The 20,964-nt window shown below is 43.0% G+C and overlaps 1 protein-coding gene and 1 pseudogene across 4 annotated transcripts in view; one reads left to right on the forward strand and one right to left on the reverse strand.

Annotated features, from left to right (window-relative positions):
- The window catches only part of myo1b (myosin IB), a gene marked incomplete at its 3' end in the record, with an annotated part of 204,053 nt that extends 184,764 nt beyond the window's left edge, over positions 1-19,289 (reverse strand). For all 3 annotated transcript variants that reach the window (XM_084315392.1, XM_084315391.1, XM_084315390.1), the window contains exon 1: positions 19,079-19,289. The remainder of the gene's footprint in view (positions 1-19,078) is intronic.
- The window catches only part of LOC311228461 (mitochondrial chaperone BCS1-like), a 56,939-nt pseudogene continuing 51,080 nt past the window's right edge, over positions 15,106-20,964 (forward strand). Inside the window, exons 1-2 of the transcript in view lie at positions 15,106-15,199; positions 19,178-19,329. The product of the transcript in view is annotated as a mitochondrial chaperone BCS1-like (transcript). The remainder of the gene's footprint in view (positions 15,200-19,177; positions 19,330-20,964) is intronic.

Consider the following 20,964-nt stretch of genomic DNA (forward strand, 5'->3'; position numbering starts at 1 on the left):
GGGGGGGGGGGGAGCTGCTGCTCACACTGTCCCCAGCCACTGACCTGAGAAGCACTGAAAGCTGCAACAGAGAGGGAGACAGCCAGAGTGTGTGTATGTGAGAGAGAGATAGAGTGCGTGTGTGTGTGTGAGAGAGAATGAGAGACAGTGTGTGATGTATGTATGTGATAGATAGAGTGCATGTTTGAGAGAGAGAGTGTGTTTGAGAGAGAGAGAGAGTGTGTGTGTGTGTGTGTGTGTGTGAGTGTGTGTAATAGGGCTGTCACGATTCGTCGATGAGTAAATTTCGTCGATTTGCATATATTCATGATCGACGTGTCGTATTGTTAAATGTGCCTTTTGCTGTGGAAATGGCAGACGTTCAAAGTCATAACATGCGCAACGTGCAATCTAACTAATGCGCAGTGAATCACATTCAAAATAGAATTAACTTCTCTTAGACCACTATTCGTTCTACAGCCTGTGATAACTCCTCTTGGGAGTCTCACTGTTTCTATGTAAACTCCGCGAGCAACGGGTCCAATAAATGCGTCTTTAAGTAAGGGATAATGTATAGCTACGAGGTCATTGTCGCAAAATAATTGACCGACACTGTTCTAAACGCAGTGAAGGTCAATTATTTTGCGACAATGACCGAGTATAGGCTATACATTATCCCGCTTATTACAGGGCTAACTTACTAACAATATACAATTCATTTTACACCATCGACAAGACGAGATCAAATGCAGACGCAGTTCTGTTGCTCCTCGCCGGCAGGTGTGTGGACTTGATTGCACCTGATGTAGTGCAGCTGTAAAGCTTAGCTTTCGTGACTGCGATCAAAATGCTTGATTGTGATTGGTCAATAGCGCTCTGTTGCCCCTAACAGCGGTCATTATTGCGCGTTGCCCGTAGCAGCAGTGAATTATCGAGAAATAATTGACCGCTGGCAGGGGCAACCGAGCGCTATTGACCAATCACAATCAAGCATTTTGGCGAATGTTAAAACGCCATGTAATAACATGCTTTATATTCTCGCCATTACTATATGCCGGTCGCGGTTAAAAACATTTTAAACTAACGTTAGCTGCTAGTGCTACCTAAGCTAAGCTAGCTCACAGGAGAAATCAGTTTCAGTGACCTCTTACCGTATCTAAGGTAATCAACAAGTAAGCTAGGGACCACTGCTGTCCCCGCTGTCAACAGTACTGGTGTATAAACAACCTAGTAGGGCTGTCTTAAATACTTCAAAGCTTTGTTCGATGGGCATGGGATTCGAATATGAAAATAAAATTCGATTATGTAAAAAAAGAAATTAGATTTTTATTTTTTTTGCGAAATCAACTCTGCCTCTCTTTGTTAACTACAACAAGCAATGCTGTTTGTTATTTAAGATGAGGTCGGACTCGGCACTGACAGATTTGTGTTCATTGTGCTGCTTTTATAAAGCCTCAAATGACGGCTTACAATATTTCATGGAAGCTTTAGTTTGTCTAAGATTTAAAAAGGTTTAAACTTTACAGCACTGACAAAGTTTAACAAAGTGCTGTACAAGTCCCACAACATTAAAAAAAAATATCAAAAAAAATATATAAATATTAGACCTATTAATAATTTTTTTTTCTCGAAGAAAAAAGGTCGATAATCAAAGGTCAGCCCAAACTATACAGCAACATTAATCTGTCTAATATATTTGTCTGCGTCAAAGGTATAACTTACTTGTTTTTATGAGCTAATGTAGCGATTTTCAAATGATTTCTCAGTTGAGGTGTAGTTAGACCAACTGTTATGGTTTGTAACCGACCCCAATCGCACAACACAAGACAGGTATGAGAGTAAGCCAAAACAGGGCAAATATTTATTATAGAACAAAAAGCGGCACAGTCCCTTTAAGGGAAAACACAAAAACACTAGAGTCAAGGAAATATGGGAAATGCGGCACTGTGCCTTTAAGAGTCGAACAGGCTAAGGGACTAAGGCTAAAGGACAGGGCTAAGGACCAGGGCTAAGTGTCAGGGCCAGGACCAGGGGCACTGGAGAGGGGGACAGGGACAGAGGCCCGGAGAGGCGGGCTGGAGACAGGGACAGAGAACAGGGTTAAGGCCTTGGACAGGGCGAGGGCCAGAGCTGCTTACAGGGATGAGGACAGGGTTCCGACGGCGGAGGCCTGGCACGGGGACAGGGGCCCGACGGCGGAGGCCTGGCACGGGAACAGGGGCCCGACGGCGGAGGCCTGGCACGGGGATCCTCCTCCTCCTCTTCGGATGCTGCAGACGGGCAGCGCAGAACAAAGGGGGTCCCAGGGGACCGGGATGGGAACACGCCGTCCTCCCGTGGAATACTAGGGAGCGACGACGAGCCTCACCCCAGGAACGAGGATCACTAAGAGACGCCTTCCTCCCGTGGAATCGGGAGCGATGGCGTGCCGCCTTGACGTCTGGAGTGGGAACACTGGAAAACCTCCCGTAGAGAATTAGAGAGCGAAGACGTGTCCCACTCCAGGCAAACGGCGACAGGTGGTGATGGCTGGGCCGTCGTCTCACGCCGGAGACGCGGCAGGTGATGGTGACGTACAGAATGGTAACGTCCAGAACTCCATGAACACTGAACACAGATACAGAGTCCAGAACACAGAATCCAGAACACAGAATCCAGAACACAGAATCCAGAACACAGAACGACCCGACAAGGACTGGAGGGGAGTCTGCAACCTATGTACTCTCCCGAGGTGATTGCAAACTCCCAACAGGTGCGTGAAGGTAGAGGATCAAGGATGTCCAAGGGTGGGGGCTGGTGAAGAGTAGAGGAGAGTAAATCATCGCAAGGGTGGGGGCTGATGAGGAGAGTAGACAGGGAAAACACAGGAAAAAGGTCCAGGGACAGGCGAATCCTCACACCAACTGTCAAACTTTTCACAGAATGTTTAGAATCTTTCAACTATAGGGCTGTCACGATTCGTCGACCTATGGCATTTTCTCCTTAGGAACGGTTGCCAATACAATCATTTTCATGGAGTTCTAATAGTGTACATTCAATGATGATGATCAATGAAGTAGCCAAAATGTACACTATAAAAACAAACTTGATAGTTGATGATTAAATATTTCACTTCATTAGCAAAAATATTGTAACATCCGTCTGCTATAAGCTATTCTCCCTCTCGTGTGTGTGTGTGTGTGTGCATACATTTACTATATGCTACTCTTTTTCACATGGATTAGGCTAATTAGCTTTAACAATCCTGATTCAAAAGAAATATATTGATTTAAATATGTATATAGCCTATATATATTTTAATCGTATCTACCATAGCGTGGAGTGGAGAGATGACACACAATACATATAATATATATAATAATTCATGGAAATATACTAAAAAGCTATTTATGGCCGGTAATAATCTCTCTGGCTGGTAGTTTTTTTTTAAATCTAAAGCTAAAAAGGATGAGGATACTCATCTAAACATTTTGAAATATTCAATTGAAATAGATTTTTCTGGTAAATTAATGGTTAATCGATAAAATAATCAACCGATTTATCAGAGAGAGAGAGAGCGAGAGCGAGAGCGAGAGAGAGAGAGAGAGAGAGAGAGAGAGCAAACAAATGTGTGTGCGAGTGCGTGCTAGGGATGTGCTGGGGATGCACTTTTCTACCACCAATAATTGACTCGGAGGCCTGAGCCGATACAGGACTTATGATGCCTGTGTCGATGGAGACGTCAAGAAAACTCAGCCGCCTGCAATACAACGCGGCGGTTCAGCACGCACCTCAGAGTCATAACTTCCCCCTGTTCGTGCCTCCTCATTCACGCCTCCTCATCCACACTGAAGTGGTGACATTTCCTTGATGCGTGACAATGAGGAGGTGATCGTTCCTGGGAGTGAAGCCAGTGTGGTGGGACAATCAGGAATCAAAAATCATGTTGAACCCAGATTCTATGCCACATCAATGTGGAACGCCCTACCCACAGCTGTAAAGGAATGTGAATCACTACCCACTTTCAAAACCACTCTCAAAGAGCACCTACGGGAGACTGCAATTCGAAACTGGCCCCTGTAAATGTCCTAACCCAACCCCCTCCAATGTACAATAAATGTCCTATTAAACCCAATAATACACAAGACCCTCTTCTTGGGACCAAGTAAGGTTTAGTCGATAATCCAATGTACAGTTTCGACCAGGAAGGGGACTGGGAATTGGCACAACAACTAACATTGGGATGGGAGAAAAACGGAAAAAAGGAGGAAAAAGATAATAAAAAAAATAAAAATAAAAATGGGGGCCCCTGATGTAAACAAGACGAAAGTCTTTATCTGGTCTGCTTAGCAATTGTGTGTATTGAGCCGTACTGTATTGTACCCATTCTGCAATCTGTTAATCAAATTTTCAATCAATCAAGATTTATTTGTCACATACATACCAGGGCATACAGTGAAATGCGGGTGGTCATGCCCGCATTGATTGTGCAAAATCAAATAAAAATAGGTAAAGAAAAAATTAAATAGGTAAGACACAAGATATGCATGGTAAAAAAAGACATGCTAAGTTCCTGAGAAACTGGTTCCTATATACACTACTATACAATTTACAATTTTAACTCTTAATGTATCTAAACTATACTATACAATACCTCCTTCCTTTAAAGTGACTTTCTATTTTTTAAAGTGACATTTTGTTTAAGTGATTGTTTTAGCGGTGTCCCCATGTGTGTGTGTGTGCTCATGTGTACTTGTGAGTGGAGAGTTCAGTGTTCAGTGTGTTTTGAGGTGGGTGTTAAGCTACTGTGGTGGTCTAATACCTTTTGACAATCGGACAGAATAACAACAACAACAACAACGCCTCTCTTTTAGGGAAACACTGATGCTTTTTCAGTAACAATACTTATTCTGAGTAAAAATAGGTGGTAGGAGGCAGGTAGGAGGCAGGAGGTAGAGCAGTCGTCTGGTAATCAGAAGGTTCCCGGTTCGATTCCCATTCCGATTTCCTTGAGCAAGACACTTAAAACCCCTAACTGCTCCCGATGAGCAGGTTGGCACCTCGCATGGTCGCCTCCACCATCGGTGTGTGAATGTGTGAGTGAACGGGTGAATGTGAGGCATAAGTTGTAAAGCGCTTTGGATAAAAGTCCATATTTTTGGACTAAAAATATAAATGTATAGTCCATTTACCATTAGATACAAATCCAGTCCCTCACTTTCACCATTACGTTACGGTCAAAGGACATAAAATGATTGAGCTATAATCCACGTTTCTCCATAAGGCAGATCCAAGACCCTGCTATCGTGTGAATAAGACTGAGAATCAAATCTCTTTGCTTGATTTTGGACATGGCCGTTTGGTATCAGATGTCGTCGGTATTGGGAATATTCTCAGAAACAGATGCCCTGCTTTAGCCTGGTATCATCAGCCCGATATCTGGGTTGTTGTGTCCCTAACTTCTGCCCCCCTGAGCACTGATTTCTGTTTGCCGCACACAAGGAAATAACTGAGTGATGCATCATGGGTTTTTGACATGACATAGCTAGCCTGCCATCCAGGGCCACAGAACCCTCTCTCCGATCTTGTGCCATAACATAAACTATAAATCTCCACGGCTCATCAATATTTACAAGGGTGTCCTTTTTAATGAATTGCATTAAATGCTGTTCCACAAGCACAATAACCGGTCCTGATCCGGCCGTGGCAGCTGATGTTCACATTTTTTAAATAACAGGTTCTGGGAGGTTCACGGAGGGTGCATCCCTATGCATGGCAATGCCGGTTAGTACTGACTGACTCCCCATCTCTGGAACATGCATGTCAGTCAGAGTCTCGACTCCCCATCGCTGGAACATGCATGTCAGTCAGAGTCTCGACTCCCCATCGCTGGAACATGCATGTCAGTCAGAGTCTCGACTCCCCATCGCTGGAACATGCATGTCAGTCTGAGTCTCGACTCCCCATCTCTGGAACATGCATGTCAGTCAGAGTCTCGACTCCCCATCGCTGGAACATGCATGTCAGTCAGAGTCTCGACTCCCCATCACTGGAACATGCATGTCAGTCAGAGTCTCGACTCCCCATCGCTGGAACATGCATGTCAGTCAGAGTCTCGACTCCCCATCGCTGGAACATGCATGCGTGAGTCTCGCACTAGCATGTATCCAGCTAGTCTGGATCAACTAGGCTTGCCTAGTCTTGTTCTTTATTTTGCCATTTTGAAACGCACAGATATTAGGTATAAATAAATATCACTCAGGGTGTCACAAATAGAGTTGTTAAACACTTATTTCCGATACGGTCCTCTTGGTTTACTATAAATGGAAAGGCAAACTTGACATTTCAATCAGAAAGGGCAATGAATAGGTATATAATTCATGTTGCAACACTTGATAACAAGGAGTTAGGAGAATGATTAGATAACAAGGAGTTAGGAGAGAGTGATTAGATAACAAGGAGTTAGTAGAGTGATTAGATAACAAAGAGTTAGGAGAGTTTGATTAGATAACAAGGAGTTAGGAGAGAGTGATTAGATAACAAGGAGTTAGGAGAGAGTGATTAGATAACAAGGAGTTAGGAGAGTGTGATTAGATAACAAGGAGTTAGGAGAGAGTGATTAGATAACAAGGAGTTAGGAGAGAGTGATTAGATAACAAGGAGTTAGGAGAGTGTGATTAGATAACAAGGAGTTAGGAGAGAGTGATTAGATAACAAGGAGTTAGGAGAGTGTGATTAGATAACAAGGAGTTAGGAGAGTGTGATTAGATAACAAGGAGTTAGGAGAGTGTGATTAGATAACAAGGAGTTAGGAGTGTGATTAGATAACAAGGAGTTAGGAGAGTGATTAGATAACAAGGAGTTAGGGAGTGATTAGATAACAAGGAGTTAGGAGAGTGATTAGATAACAAGGAGTTAGGAGAGTGTGATTAGATAACAAGGAGTTAGGAGTTACGAGTCATTTGTCTCACCATTGGACCATGACGATGGCTGATATAGGTTTCAGTTGTGCAAGGATTTACAGCTACTTCAGGGGGGAAACAGTTATAAAACATCCATTGACATCTTCATGATCAAGTGCTCTTTATGGATATTCCTAGCCCTGGCCTGGGAGCCGTGGCGGCTGTGGCCTTTGAGGATTGACACGCCTCCCAGCCGCCACGTCTTGGAAAGACATTAGAGAAATGCTTTCCGTTTTCATGTCTGTCCGTGTGTCAGACAAGTGACATCAACATGGCCTGAGTCAGACAAGTGAAGTGATATCATTAACATGGCCTGAGTCAGACAAGTGACATCATCAACATGGCCTGAGTCAGACAAGTGAAGTGACATCATCAACATGGCCTGAGTCAGACAAGTGACATCATCAACATGGCCTGAGTCAGACAAGTGAAGTGACATCATCAACATGGCCTGAGTCAGACAAGTGACATCATCAACATGGCCTGAGTCAGACAAGTGACCTCATCAACATTAGGGCTGGGCGATATGGCCAAAAATGATATCGCGATAACGATATCGATAACAATATCATATCACTCTATATTCGATATTATCGATATTGTTATAAGTATAAAAAAAAAGCTTTATTTTTTTATTTTTTTACAACAGATGTATGTTTATTTTGCAGCAATTCTTTGTCGTTGCCGCCATCTTTAGTGTTACATCCCCTCACACAGTTCTCAGGCTGCAGCTGGTTTGAAAGCTAAAGTAAGCCGGCTTCTCTGCTGGCTGTGGCTCCAGGGGAGTTGGAACAGTTCTGGCTCTGCTAGTTTCTTTTCTATCTTTTGGCGCTTTTTTGGTGGACAAACCACCGCACATGTGCACCGTGACTGGAGACTAGCTCTGCTAGCACACATAGCCTACTGTGTACAGACGGTTTTTCAAACTGTATTTTAAATTAGAAAGCAAACAAAATAAATGGACAAGAGAAAAATAAATCTCAATTTGGTCAGTATTGTCATTTGGACAAGCAAAGCCATTACTTTACGTTGCAGGCAAGAAAGACAAGTCTGTCCACCGTCTCTGGTTTTAAAACTGCCCTGTTGCAGGTCACAAAAAAAAAAATTGCCGATATTTTTTTCCCCCCGATATCGATTATTAAAATATATCGCGATAATTATTGTTATCGTTATATCGCCCAGCCCTAATCAACATGGCCTGAGTCAGACAAGTGAAGTGACATCATCAACATGGCCTGAGTCAGACAAGTATTCCAAAGGCAAAACCTGACCAGACGGATGAAAAAGGCAGATCTAACCATTAGTGAGGACAGACAGTTTTGAGGTGACACCTTCAAAATGGTGATGTTTGCAGCACGACATTCAGGCAGTATTATTTCCAGAGAGATAAGTTAGGATGGGAATTGATAAGATTTTATCGATACGATTCCATTATCTATTCTGCTTATCGATCCGATTCTTTGTTGATTCCCTTATCGATTCCTGATACATTTATAATTTAAATAAATAAATTGGAAATGCAACAGAACTAAGCTGGTTAGAATAACAACATGCAACTTGACATTTCTGATCGTCATTTATCATTTATTGTTGAGCCCCCATGTCAGAAAAATACAAAAACTGTACACACTTAAATAAAATAATGTATTTGAGAACTAATTTAATCTATTGAACTGTAGTTGTATTCAACAGGTCGTTATTGCAAAAGAGAATTTGTTAGCAATAACCTACCTGTATAAATAAAGGCCAGCTCAGTGTTCTCTCTCTGTCTCTCTCTGCAATGAGCATGGCTATTTAGCTAGCTAGCGGCAAACGTTACTTTACCATGTAAATGAATGACTAGGATGCAAAGCACCTTCAGTTTTCACTGCGCACACAAAACGGTCCCAATATCAAGCCCTTTAGGTTTTCCTAGTCAAGGAATCAAATAGTCTACTATGGCTGCATGGGTGGCGCTAACGTTGTTTTTAAATGCGCAACTGTCGGAAAAACATGGCATCGATAGTCACGGAGGCATGCGATTCCAGGAATCAGACAATTAGGAACCGGTTCCCAATCGATTCCGATTCTCAATTCCCATCCCTATGCTCTAGTCATGAATCATGATGATGATTTTATTTTATTTTATTGATGGATTAAAAACACACAACAAGGATCCAAAGGATAACATGAGAAAGAGTAAAACCCTTATTTCCGTCATGGTCCCAGGGCTGTTAGGCCACAACAAAAACACAACACTCATACATTTAAAACATTATAAGACTAACCTATCGCTAAAATTGTATACCCCACAATAACTAAAAACTGATTGGAAACCCATTCAAACTATAGGGGGCTATTCTTCTATTCTGTCCATGAGCCACTTCCTGACACTTCTCTTGAAGCTGTGGAGGCTCAAGCTCTGCTTGATGGGGATAGGCAGTTTGTTCCAATCCTGGGCTCCAGAGAAAGTAAGGGAGCATTGGCCCAGTTTGGATCGGAAAGAAGCAGGCTTCAGGTTTGCTATGCTTGCTCTAGTTCTGTGGTTGTGGGATTCGTTGACCAGGGTGAAGTAGTTCTGGAGGTATCTAGGGGACCTTTGGTTTATAATATTGTGCACTATGTTCAGTCTGAGCTGGGTAACTCTGGCCTCCACAGGAAGCCAGTTTAGCTCCTAGAAGTGACTCCTCCCTATGTGGGTGTGAGGGCCAAGACCCATTACCACCCCTACTAGCTTATTATTTGGGAAACCTGAAGCTTCTTTTTTATGTTCACTGTCAGGCCCTCGAACCACGATACGCTACCATAGTCAAAGTGGCAGAGTACTAGGCTATTTGCTAGTAGCCTGAGGCTATCTCTGCCAAGGAGGTTGGCTTTCCTAGCTAGGTACCTGGTGCGGGCGTTGACTTTGCCCAGTACTAGGCACATCTAGGCTCCCGTCTATCATACAGCCTAGATACTTCGCTTTTTTTTGCTGTTTTAGGGTTACAGCTCCTAGCTGGATATTAAACTCCCGTGCTTTCCTGAGCTTGGAGGCTAATAGTACTGCCTCTGTCTTACCTAGGTGAAGAGAAAGCCTGTTGTCCGAAAGCCACCTGCTGACCACTGCAAGTTCTTCACCTAGCATCTGTTCTAGTGTGTTCTGATCCTTGTGTGAGACTAGCAAGGCTGAGTCGTCTGCAAATAAAAACAAGTTACATGAGCATGCTGCTGACATGTCATTTATGTACAGTAAAAAAATTAGAGGTCCTAACACGCTTCCTTGTGGGACCCCGCATACAATGGGCTTGGCCTCTGACATAGTGCCACTGACCTCAACCCGCTGCACCCTATCAGCAAGGTAGGAAGAGAACCATCCGACCACTGTCTCAGACATACCCAAGGCCTTAAGCTTGGAGAGCAATATGTCATGGTTCACTGTGTCAAAAGCCTTCTGTAGGTCTAGAAGAACTAGCCCACACAGCTTACCTGAATCTATCTCCCTCCTGATACTGTCTGTAAGATAAAGAAGACATGTTTCAGTAGAGTAAGACTTCCTAAAGCCGGATTGGAGGTCGTACAGTAGGTCATGGCTGCTTGCATATTCCTGGACTTGTTCATGGACTATCTTCTCTAAGACTTTGGATAACACACTTAAAATTGAGACTGGTCTATCATCTATATGATGATGATGATGAAGATGAAGATGATGATGATGATGATGATCACTCCTATACTCTACATGAGAGGGCTTTCATGGTAGACTTTCCATGGTAAACTTTCCTTTGGGACTAGGAACATATAGTCAGTGTTTTTAAATTCAGTTTATAGAAAGCACACATTTTAGGGATGTCAATGGTTAATGAATAAGTGTTAATTGATCTAAAGAGTTAAGCTAATGGCTCTATTTCATAATGACATGACTATATGCACAGAGTGCAATTTCTGTTGCGTGAAATGACTCTTGAAAACAGCTATATTGAAATTGGTATTGTGCTTCCACAGCTCGCTGAGGGTGGAAGAAGTAAGGTGTGGGATACATAAAGACATTATAATAATAACTTGATATATATGAAGAATATCGGCCGATATATATATTGATATCGGAATATTTTACTCCATAATATCCGCATCGGACACAAAAATCCAGTATCGGTCGTGCTCTACTACATTACCGCCAAATACCATGGTGTAACGAGTAATTTTTTGGGAAGGTTTTTTCCAGTGAGCAAACATTAGAACACACTTAAATGTTCGACTGGTCATTCTGCATTGGCAGGTTGGGGCTCAATCTGCAGTGTTTTACATAAAGCCGGTGTGATCTTACTGCGTTGTGTTTTTGTCGATTCGACCCCTGTTAAGGGGAGACACTACAGGTGAATAGGGTAAAAAAAATTAACTAATAGATATCACAATGAAAATTCCCCAGTTGATTACTTATATTAAGACAAGACTTTTTTGTATTACAAGTTTTCTGAAATTGTATGTTTAAATATGCAAATGAGGCATTATCTACTTAAATATGCACTAATTTGCATATAATTCCAGGACAGAAATCTGAACATTGGATAAAGCCATTTTCAAAATTATAGTTTCATTTGGTTGACATATTAGAGCCAAAGGTTATTACAGAGGGGATTTTGGATATCTCTTTTTATCACTCCATAAATCAGAAAATACTCCATTCAGTCCATTTTTATGGTAAAATTCCATATTTCGCCATGTTTTTAGGAATAAAATGTGATATAAATCAGGGTATGAATGCGATATCAACAAACCCTTCTGTAAATACCTTCAGAACATAGATATGAATAGAACTGGAAGTTTTGGTGTATGTGAGTGCTACTGAAGTGGAGATTTCTGGCTCAGAGTATGAGGAAAAACTCTTAAAACTCATTTTTGGGAAAACGCCTTCAAAGTTCTGTATTGTAAAATGCCATACTTTTTTTTTTTAAACAGATATTTACAAACACAATATCTAATCAAACCATTAGTAATAGACAACCTAAACACATGCCTGATAACTGAATAATAATAATAATAATAATGATGTTATTGAACTGAACATAACTACACACAGGCTACAAACAGTGTAGTACAGTGTAGTACCCCCTAATAGGCAAAAAATATTTAAATAGATATCACTATGAAACTTTCCCAGTTTGTTATGTACATATAAACTAAGAAAAAATATATTGCAAGTTTTCTGAAATTTATGTTTATATATGCAAATGAGGCACTTCCCCATTAAATATGTGCACATTTATGGATGCAATAAGGCAAAATGAAGTAAAATAAACAACTAAATGTGTGTTATTGACGTTTTATTGTCATTAGTTTCATAGAAGACATGTTTAGGAAGCAAAATATAACAAAATCTCAAAATCAACAAAAAAAGTATATTTGCCTATTCACCTGCAGTGTCTCGCCTTAAGGGATCGCCCTGAGTGGGAGTTGAACCCCGGTCTCTCTGCACCGGGGCCAACATCACAGACCACTGTACCAAGAGGTGGATCCACCTCTTGCTACTGGGTCTGGATGCCTCTGGGGAGTGAGTTTACTTGCAGTACCGCTTAACGTCCACAGCCACTTCACTTACTGTACCTCGTGACTGTGGATAGACTGCGGTACCTCCGTTACACATACTGTGTGTAGCGCCGCGGCTTCGCTTCATGTAACTGAAATGGGGAAAACAGATGCCTGGCTGGGGCTGCATCACATCGCACCGGTGTTACTAATCTAGGCCTCCGCAGAGAGAAGGGTTCAAGCACTAAAATCAACTGGGGGGAGAAGCGAGAAGGACACACACACTGTGATAGATGGGAAGCAATTCCCGCAGAGATTGAAATGGTCTTAAAATGCCATGCTTGTGAGCCGCCACTAGAGGCAGAGTGACTAACTGTGAGTGAGTGAGTGAGGTGAGTGAGTGAGTGAGTGAGTGAGTGAGTGAGTGAGTGAGTGAGTGAGTGAGTGAGTGAGTGAGTGAGTGAGTGAGTGAGTGAGTGAGTGAGTGAGTGAGGTGAGTGAGTGAGTGAGTGAGTGAGTGAGTGAGTGAGTGAGAGTGATTCACAGGGAAGTGTCATAGAATCAGAATCTGCTTTATTGGCACATACTGTAGGGTTGGGTACCGAACTCTGTACTTCTATGCTAGATGAAATCGGTAGTACCAAAGAGTGTGTATATACTAGACAAGAAGGAGCCTTTTCCACAAATATTATACTATACACACTACTGTCCCAGCTCTTGGGTCTTTGGAAAGAGGATGGCCAGATAATGTTGCTATTTTACATTTACAAACATAATACATGATCATCATGTGATTTATTTTGTGAGGTGTGTTAAAACAATAAATAACTAAATGTTCTAAAAATAAATAACAATGTTGAAGTTGAGAAGTTTGGACTTATTTTCTACTACTGAAATAAAAATAAAACGTTAATACAGAGAGGAGTTAAGTATCGAACAAAAAGGTACCGTTGGGTACCGATACCAAATTCCAAGAACTGGTACCGGTATCGGTTCAAAATGTGAACGGTACCCAACCATATTATTGTCACATCCTCCATATTCTAGTTAAGAGCATAAGAGCAGTGAAGCTCCTCAGGCTAGCAGCTGCATCAAAGTAAGTAGTACAAAAAAGAAGCAATAAAATAGTGGAAAGATTCATGTAGCATAAAAGAGCAATAAATAATCACAATGTAGTCGTCAGTGTGGGTGTGGTCACTGTGGTGTGGGTGCAACGTGGCAGTAGAATCAGTGATAACGTATAGCTCTGGCTCCTCTAACAAACACCACGTGGGTGCATTGTATGCAAAACAGTAGTGTGTGCAAATCAGTAGTGGAGAGACCGGGATAAAATAGCATTGTGTTCTTCCGGTCGCAGGTGGTTGGTCGACATCTGGTGTTATTTGTTCATGAGTCCGCGACAAGCGTTAGGGAAACACCAAGCGTATAGGGAAAGGAGAAGGCTTCCGTTTCATGGCATGTAAGAGGTGTTATCGTTAGCGGTCGAATATTAACATAGTATTTAACATAGTAGGCAGCACAGGGCGATGTGTGTAGGCTGGCTGTCATCGACTAAAGAAATTCTTACGGTCATGGATTTTGTAGACTAATCGATTAGCCTAGTTCATTTAAATAAGAAACGCTGTGAAATTGTGTTTCCTACGTGTAATCATGTCCTCTTTCAAATGTATTAGCCTACTAACCAGAGATGTGCATGTCATTTTTCAGGATATATAACTCATTCAGCCCGGGAAAAGCGTAAAAACGACTAATCGCCTGGTCGGCGACGACCACACTGACCGATTAATCGACAAAAAAATTTAGTTTAGCTAAGTGTTGCCAGGTTAGACCAACAACAACATACAAATATACTGACATGAGCTGCTCCCTCTCATAGTCAATGTGTCGCCTCGTCGGCCATTACAGTCTTAGTTGACCAAGACTCTTTTTACTTGATTCGTTGTTTTTATTTTAGTCTTGCAGAATAACAATGCTGATTTATTTTGCACTATAATCTCTCTCACACACATACAAAAACTCTAAACAGTTTTGCACACATCCATTTAGTTTGTCAGTATAAGGAATAAATTAGTTTGAATGTGGCCACCACTAGTGTTGGACGTTGAATCCTTGCGTTGTGTTAATTACAGCTCCATGAAATGAAGAAATAGCAATACCTCGTCTTATAGGGACTGCTACCTTATCATTTAATTGAGCTGCAATTAACACAACACAAGGATTCAATATCCCGGATGACATCGTTGGTGGCCATATTCAAACTGATTTACTGTCAAACTAAATTCATGCGTGCAAATCTGTTTAGAGTTTTTTTGATGTATGTGACATTATGTGCAAAATAAATCAGCATAGTATTTTGCTGAAGTTCCCCTTTAATACAGCCAACACAAAATGTAATATTAATGTTGTCAAGTCCAATAGGCAGGCATGGGAATGCATTACATTGCATAAAAGACAAAAACGAATTGATACTGCCTCGATTTGGGGAACAATAATAAAAAAGAATTTAAAACCAATTGATACTGCCTCGCTTTGGGGGATAATAATAACACATGAGGAGCTACTGAGCGCTTTACGTCGGCCATTCTTTGCATATTTGTGGCCCTATCTATCTGTGTTGATGCACAGCCAACACAGGACACACGCCTCGCCACACCAAGCTGCCAGGGCGGACTATAGTGCAAACAAGACTAGAGTCATCACCATGGCGTTGGCTGGGGAGACTCAACAACAAGCCACAGAGAGCTGCATCTGGCATCACACCGGCTCTCCAAAAAGGCCCGGGGAGGATCAAAAAGGTACAGCGAGAGATCCGACACTAGACTGCCTGCGCCAGCAGCCTGCATGTTGTGGTCGCACGGCTTCGTCTAGACTCGTACAGAGACACAGGAGAAGGAGAGCTCAGCGTTTTTTCCCCCCACACACACACACACGTGGATTCATTTGTGCTGGCCAGCAGATATCAAAAACTGTCCCACCGTCATAGATAAGATGACACAATAAAATGTTAACAGTGCTTCTTGCATACAGTCTTTCTACGGCCCTGGCTTATTGTGTATGTATACCATTAAGCCCTGCCTGCACTCCATCACAAATACATCCATGGGAAAATGGAAGTACAGCACGAACGACCACATCAAACAAGAGGTGGACGCGGGCAAATACTGCGGCATGGTCATGCTGGACCTACAAAAGGCCTTCGACACTGTCAATCACACCATTCTGATTGACAAGCTAAAACCAATTGCTTTTAGCTTGTCAATCAGTGAGCTGGATACAATCCTACCTGGAGGGGAGAGAACAGATGGTGGAGGTAAACGGTACCCTATCCCCCCCCCTCCCAGTGAGCTGTGGTGTTCCACAAGGAAGCATACTAGGACCGCTACTGTTCCTAATTTATGCAAATGACATGTCGTCAGCTTGTGACTGCAACTTGTTCCTGTTCGCGGACGACTCAGCCCTGCTGGTCTCTGACAAGAACAAGTTACAGGTTGAAAAAACCCTTAGCTCGGAACTAGGCAAAGTCTGCATATGGCTCGCCGATAACAAACTATCATTTTGGGTAATTCTCTTCGGTTCAAATAACAAACTCAGCAAGACCGACGGCTTCTCAGTTACAGTGGGTGACAATATTGTCACAAGGAAAGATGAAATTACCTACCTGGGTTCCATCCTAGAGGCTAATCTTTCCTGTGACAAAATGGCATCCAATGTAATAAAAAAAGTCAACCAACGAACTCGATTCTTGTACCGGATCTCCTCTCTGGTAAACAAGAATACCCTGAAGACTCTGGCAGGAGCACTCATTCAAGGGTACTACGACTATGCTTGCACCTCATGGTACCAAAGCACCTCAAAGGCACTAAAAACCAAATTACAAACATCTCAAAACAAACTGGTCAGACTACTGCTTGACCCGACTCCTAGAACCCACCTTAGAGTAGACGACAGAGTACAGCAACTTGCAATGGGCCTGGTCTACAAGATACACTACACGACCAAGGTACCCATGTACATGTCGAAATACTTCCCAACGGTCAGTGAATACCACGATCACAACACTAGAGGGAGCTCCACAAATCATGTTAAACCCAGATTCGGCTCAAACAAGGGACTAAACACATTTCGTAATTATGCCACATCAATGTGGAACGCCCTACCCAAAGCTGTAAAGGAATGTGAATCACTACCCACTTTCAAAAACACTCTCAAAGAACACCTACGGGAGACTGCAATTCGAAACTGGCCCCTACAAATGCCCTAACCCAGTTGTACAGTAAATGACCAAGTATGGCAGTATTCCAATGTACAGTGTCTCCCCCCCCCCCCACCTCCAATGTACAGTCCCCCCCCCCCCCCACCTGTATCACAAACAGTACTGTATTTGCAAATCTGGTATGTCATAAATGTATAGATGTAGCAGTACTATCTGTATGTCGTGTGTCATATATGTTATGATGAATAAAAAATGGGGGACCCTGATGTAAACAAGACGAAAGTCTCTCTGGTCTGCACACCTTAACAATTGTATGTATTGAGCTGTACTGTACTGTACCCATTCTGCAATCTGTTAATAAAGTTTTCAATCAATCAATCAATCAGCAAGTGCAACAAGGGATGGGTTTTTGTCGCACATGTCGACTCATGACCATATACTCCAGTCTGACCCAAGCGGTCGATGGCAATATTCTTCGTCACCAATTTTGAAGCCCTTGCCAAACTACCTTTTACAGCAAGCGTCGTTTATTTGATCAGTGCTGGTAATATAGTTCCCATCTGGCTCCCTGACTCAGACTTTGACCAGTAGTGGTGGAAGCGGAACATACTTGCTGAAAACCACAGGCAACCACTGGGGGAAAAAAAGTACATTATTATCTGTTCCCATGGTGATTGCAGCCATTTCACAAGTGGAATAAAAGACTGTGACTGTCACGATCAAAATAGGGCCAAGAAATTGGAAAAACACCGGGTCTCATTTATCAAACCAGGACAGGCTGTAAACACAATAATTTCAACTTCAAAAACGACCATAGATGTTTCAGGGGTTTAAATCAGTTGATGACCAATATTTCTGTTATTATAATAATAATAATAATAATAATAATAATAATAATAATAATAATAATAATAATAATAATAATAATAATAATAATAACTTATATATAGCGCCTTTCAAAAGACCCAAGGTCGCTTTACATAGGGGGGAGAAAATAACAAAAGTAACAAACATAGTGGAGTGGACAGACACAACATAAAAAGTGAGAAATTAGGGGTTAAAGGCCAAGTTGAAGAGGTGGGTTTTGAGCAGTTTTTTTTTAATGAGTCCAGAGTTGGGGCGTTGCGGAGTTCTGCGGGGAGGGAGTTCCAGAGGGTGGGAGCTGCCACACTGAAAGCTCTGTCCCCGAAGCTCTGCAGTCTGGTTCGGGGGATGGAGAGCTGACCAGTGTCCGTGGATTGCAGGGACCGTGACTGAGAGTGTAGGGGTGGAGGGATTTGTGACGGAACTGACATGGGCTTGGTATAAGGGTGGAGTCCAGGATTATCATTCTGATGATGTGGCAATGTTATGAGACCACATTCTAGATGGCAGCAACCCAGGGTCATCCATCAACACGGATAACATCATGTTTAGACTGAACACAACCAACCATGCACACTCTGCTGACTGAGATTGTCAGGTTGCCTACTCAACTCTCACCAACTGGCTGGCAATTATGACAACCTGCATCTAAAATCAAGACATCTTTGAGATAGTTGCCATTCATGCCTACAATGGTGCCTTGTTGAAAAATGCAAACCTAGCCTCAGTAAATATATATAATGTATTTAGTTTTGTTGCTCCACAGCTCCAGTCACTAAAGCAAGCCGTCCTTGTTTCAAATGTTAAAGTTCTGTCTGAGTGCCTGCCCATTCCCAAAGGGAACCCAACCATAGGAGAGAAAGAAACAAGAAAAGCAAGTGGGGGACCTCTGGGACGCTTCTTCAGAGATGAGGAAGGAAAGGGGTTTGATTCATATACTAGAATGATGTGGACTTCAGTAATTCAGTTCAGTCTGACACAGATTTGTTTCCACAGATAAAGAAATTCATGCATTCATTAATTAAATCAATCAGCCAATCAATCAATCAATCGTGCTGAAAGAAATTATAAATATATGTATTGCGTGTGTGCGTGCGTGTTCATTGCATATGCACACAGTGAGGAATAGACGAGCAGGAAATGTTCCCATGTTTGGCGACATAATATTCGGCTATGTCTTTGTACCGGTTTAAGACTGAAGTGTGCCTTATTATTTTGCCTGCATACACAACAATGCTGTGTTCTTCTCTGCGCGCAGATGTTGCGAATTAACGTGGATCACATTCTTGATTAACACAAGAAATTGCCAAAGAGAGACAAGCAACAAAAGCAGACCCAGACAGACCCTCACCCACCCACCCACCCCTCCCAAATTCGCCTCCCCACCACTTTGCTGGGACAAAACCCCCAACCCCCTCCTCATGCACAGTGAGGAGGAGGAATGAATGGGAGTTTTGCAGGAGTTGTGATGAACAGCGGTGGAATTGGTCCACTTTTAGGTAGTTAATTAATAAAGTGCAACAAAAGTTTGGGAGAGTATTTCGGTCGCAACCTTGTTTCAGCCTGAACTTTATTAAAGATGATGTACTTAACTTGCCTCTGTCTCAGAACTCAGAAGAAGTGTCGCTCCACTTGTAATAATCCACTCCACTATAGACAATGTAGAATAATCCCGGGGATGGTCTCGACTCCTCAGGTCAAATCAATGCGGATCCCGATCCCGAACCCCGTCCCCCGGTGGTGTCTGTTCACTGGATCTGCGCTGCTGTGCGGAGCGGAGCCTCTGGGACGCGCGTCTATCATCCAGCTGCTCTCCAAACTGTGAATGGAGCTCTAGTGGAGCCGCGGGTTGGTTTGGGACAGCCCTGCCCATAGATATATGGCCCTGCCTGCAGAGGGTAGGGGAGGGGAGGGGAGGGGAGGGGAGGGGAGGGGAGGGGAGGGGAGGGGAGGGGAGGGGAGGGGAGGGGAGGGGAGGGGAGGAAGGGAGGAAGGGAGGAAGGGGAGGAAGGGAAGGAAGGAAGGAAAGGAAGGAAGGAAGGAAGGAAGGAAGGAAGGAAGGAAGGAAGGAAGGAAGGAAGGAAGGAAGGAAGGAAGGAAGGAAGGAAGGAAGGAAGGAAGGAAGGAAGGAGCGAACCACGATGCTCCTCCAGACCGCGTGGCGCGCGTCTATACTTTCGGCAGCCTACTTGTCCTTCCGCATTGCTCTGATTGGCCATTGACCCCACGTGACCCTGCCCTATTACACGCCGCCTTGCGTGTTGCTTTTTAACAGCGGAGCAGTGCAAGAATGTGACAATTTGACCATGTGACCGCGGCAACGCGGGAGAGCGGCAGTGCGGAAATAGGCTGTCTCTAAGACAAACTCTAACCTTAACCAGCTCCTTAACAGCGCCTAAACTTAACCGTTCTAACCTTAACCAACTCCGAAACAATGCCTAACCTTAACCTTAACCTTAACCATGCCTAACCTTAACCGGCGAAAGAATACATGTTAAAAAAAAAATCATGTTAAAAAAAAAAAATTGATGGGATTCAAACTCGTCAACAACGGACCGCAGGACCGCAGGACCGCTGAGCTGCCAGGTGAGCTGAGCGCCGAATGAAAATCATGGCGGATTAGGGCGGTTACATAATTCCGCAAGCTCTGCCGCTCCGCTCAGCGGCAGAGCGGAGTGTCGCAGCCAATCAGGGAAAACGCGGAAGCAACGGCAGCACTGCTCCGCTGTTATTAAGCAATAGGCCGCCGCCTTATCGCAATAGCATATATCTGCAGAGCCACAGAGCCCAACGTCTGGGCGGGGCTTCGTGACGTGGGCTAGCCTTGTGGCATGGACCTGGCTTTGCACTACTGCGCATGCGGATGAGGGGGGGGGGGGCTCTCTCGCTCTCTCGTTTACGACATACACAAGTTGATTGATTGATTGATTGATTGATTGATTGATTGAAAAGTTTATTAACAGATTGCAGAATGGGTACAGTACAGTACAGCTCAATACATACAATTGTTAAGAGGATGCAGACCTGAGAAAGACTTTCGTCTTGTTTCCATCAGGGTCCCCCATTTTCAATTCATCATATGACATGACATACAGATAGACAGTACTGCTACATCTATACATTTATGACATACCAGATTTTCAAATTCAGTACTGTTTGTGATACTAAAAAAGAGTTAACTTTCGTCTTGTTTACATCAGGGTCCCCCATTTTCAATTCATCATAACATGACATACAGATAGACAGTACTGTTACATCTAGACATTTATGACATACCAGATCTACAAATATACAGCACTGTTTGTGATACAAAAATAGTCTAAAAAGAGAGTATATACATTTGAGGGGGAATAAACTGTACATTGGAAGAGGTTGGGTAGGTGGGGAAAACTGTACATTGGAGGGGGTTGGGTGGGGGGGACTGTGCATTGGAGGATTGGAAGAGGTTGGGTAGGTGCCTTTCTCAGCCTTTCCTGAGCTAGA

The sequence above is a fragment of the Notolepis coatsorum genome, assembly GCF_963971535.1.
Source record: "Notolepis coatsorum genome assembly, chromosome: 5".
In the NCBI taxonomy this organism is placed as follows: domain Eukaryota; kingdom Metazoa; phylum Chordata; class Actinopteri; order Aulopiformes; family Paralepididae; genus Notolepis; species Notolepis coatsorum.